At 44.6% G+C, this 3,134-nt stretch overlaps 1 long non-coding RNA gene across 1 annotated transcript; it reads left to right on the forward strand.

Annotated features, from left to right (window-relative positions):
- The first annotated feature begins 439 nt into the window (after window positions 1-439).
- LOC136956663 (uncharacterized) lies at window positions 440-953 on the forward strand. The gene is made up of 2 exons (XR_010878227.1): window positions 440-574; window positions 689-953. It is a non-coding gene; the product is annotated as an uncharacterized lncRNA (long non-coding RNA).
- Window positions 954-3,134: the final 2,181 nt, after the last annotated feature.

Consider the following 3,134-nt stretch of genomic DNA (forward strand, 5'->3'; position numbering starts at 1 on the left):
GTCTTTTTAAAGTGTTGTGTGAAGAAATGGGAAGCGAACATAAAAAACTTATTTTTCATACTGAAGTTTGCTGGCTGTCGCGTGGTAAAGTCCTCACCCATTTATTTGAACTGCGCGACGAGGTGATGGAACATCTGCAAGGCCTTCACTCGCAGTTGGGAAGATATTTCCCAGAGTAAGATGCAGGCCATGAGTGGATCGGAAGTCCATTCGGAGACAAAGAACACATCACACATGTCTGCTCCATGCGTCCACCCAGAGAGGCTGGCAGCCTTGTGGAAATCACATCAGATGGGACTCTGAAGACGACTTTCAGAGATAAATGTTTGTCCATGTCCAACCTGAGCATCCTGAGCTGGCTGGCTCGGCTCTTAAAGTGTTGATGCCGTTTCCAACCACCTACAACTGTGAAGCTGGTTTTTTCACACTTGTTGGTCTGAAAACAAAGCAACGCAACCGGATCAACGTGGAGCCAAATATGAGACTGAAACTCTCCAGTCTGGAGCCAGACATCACTCGGCTCATGTCTCAGCAGAAGCAGTGCCATTCTTCCCACTAAGTCAGAGGATGATGGGTGAATAAGCTGTGCTATATAAAACTTGCTGCAATTTTTATGATTGTGGGGGACATGGAGTGGTGATGTTCTAAATGGCTTATAAACTGTGTGTGTTTGTTCCCTCGGGTGCAGTGAATGACGGTGGAACGCGGTAACAGTGGGTGTTGCGGACAAGGGAGACCCACACGCAGCGAGCGGCGACAGACCAAGCAGCCGAAAGGGTTGAGAGTCGGAGACGCGCTGCGGCAATCTGGACTTTATTATTATTATTTGGGACTTGGGAATACCGGCACGACTGGTGGGGGTGTGCTGAGGTTGGATTTAAGTTATTTCTAGTAACTTAAATTTATTTTATTATTAAATACACTGTAATAAAAGGGTGGATCCCAAACTGCAATCTGTGTGTTGACTTCCCTCTGTGCCCTATATATATTTTTCTATATATATATCTTGAGCTCCGCGCAGTTGTGGCCAACTAGAAACTCGTCATATCTATAACTAGCCTACCGGTACGTAAAAAAGGAGTGCCCACCCGCGAAAATCATGTGCCGCTAACAATTGTATGGCGTCAAGTCTAGGTAGAAGGCATGTTGTTCCAGGGATATACTATTTAGTTAGATGGTCAGCAAGTTTTTTTTTATTGGCTAAGTGGTCCTTGGTCTGAAAAAGTTTGAGAAACACTGACCTAGATCCAAAACTATACGTCCAATCCAAAAAATAAGGATATTTTCAGAGACCCAAGACTCTGCCGAAACCATAGATATCCTTAATATGTTTGTGCGGTCAGACATACGACTCTACCGGCAGTTTCAAAAACGTGTTCCTTCTGCTTTCCTGGTGCGTGTCTGTTTGGTTGCCACGGTGATGGCGCAGCTGTGATCGCTTACGAGCTGGGCAGAGAGAATAACATACATTTACCTAGCACCTCAAACAAGTTAACCTAGACGCAAAACTATACGTCCAAAAGGATATTTTCAGAAATATGACTCTACCGGCAGTTTCAAAAACGTGTTCCTTCTGATTTCTCTGAGAAATGTGTCACCAGATTTGCATTGGTCTCTATGGGGCGAGAGTTGGACTTTGTCTCGCTTTCGTCGGGCTCTGAACAAATGTGTAAGTGTGTTGGATTCCACACACGTCTACGACCAGAACAACATTTCCTATCTATTGATCCAAACAGGGCCGGCGTTTGCTATAGGCTGTGACAAGGGGGCCTTGTCAGCCATGGGCCTGGCAGCCCGTTGGCCTCGTTACCGAAGCAAAGCCTCAACGAGGCACACCTGTTGCTCATCTACCCCACTCCTGGTGAGTACAAAAGGGGACAACAAGGGGTGATATGGTGGTTGACGTGGTTTTTATGCTACACAGACTCGCCGTAAGGAGAGAAGAGACCAACGAATGAGCCAGGAGGGCCAGAGGCAAAGACCCTTGAAGAAGAGACACGCCGACATAACTTTGTTTTCTTTAATGTTTGTTTTGTACCAAGAGGTGCTATTAAAACCCTTCGGCTTACCTTCTCCCTTGGAGTCTGTCTCCGTGCTTCACAAGGCGAACTAGGCAGCCGCCTAGGGCGCCATTAAGAGAGGGGCGCCAAATTCCGAAGTGCATCCATTAATTAACCGTCCTGCACCACCAGCAGAGGGCGCCGGGGTGGGGGGGCGTCTCTACGGTTTGCGCTCCCGGGGGGGGGGGGGGGGGGGGGGGGGGGCGGCGAAGGTGCTTGCGCCTGCCCTGGATCCAAAAATTAAGCATGAAGAGTGAAAATTGTGGCAATGCTGGCAAACTAGAAATATTTTTTCAACAAGATTTCGAAGCTCCCCTCCACTTTAAGCGTTTCAGTCAGCACTCTAGGCTCTCACATACACACACATGTACATCTCAGAAACGGTTTGAAAAACTCATGAAATATAATCAGTGATATTTTAAAAAGTTGAATAGATATCAAAAAGCTGATTAAAAAAAAAATAATTTAAAGGTTGGCTGTAGCTGAAAGATTGAGGAAGAAGAAGGATTTGAAAGTTGAAGAGGATTGAGAGGATTTGAAAAAAATCTCCATTGGAAAACCATGTTAAAAATATTATGAATATTGATTTATATTAATCCAAACATAAGAGGTAGAAAGCTGAAAGGTCATAGCAGTCATAGCCTGAAACTGCAGAATTTTTTGCTAGCTGAACGGTTTTAATAGCTGAAGATTTGAAGGAACTGAAAGGTGTCACAGAAGAAATAGAAGTTGAATAAAGATTCAAAGAATAATACTTGGAATGCTGAAGCAGCATTCCAACAATAATATATATGTGAGAGAACAAAGGTTGTGCCCTTGCCAAAGGCAAAGCACACCCAATAATAATATATTATGTGAGAGAACAATGCTACACCCAATAAAGACCATCAATAAATCAAGCTTATTTATTGTGTTATAATATTCCCATTATTCATTAACCCATTTTGGCAGGATTCAGAGCATGTGGTAGATGGCTTCACCGACATCCCAAAGCTGATCACGGACCAGGATGTTAACTTCCTACCTTACCTCAAATGGATAGAAGGAGGAGGGTGGGAGGATAAAGTGGAGCAA

Source organism: Osmerus mordax, chromosome 2, assembly GCF_038355195.1.
Source record: "Osmerus mordax isolate fOsmMor3 chromosome 2, fOsmMor3.pri, whole genome shotgun sequence".
Classification (NCBI taxonomy): domain Eukaryota; kingdom Metazoa; phylum Chordata; class Actinopteri; order Osmeriformes; family Osmeridae; genus Osmerus; species Osmerus mordax.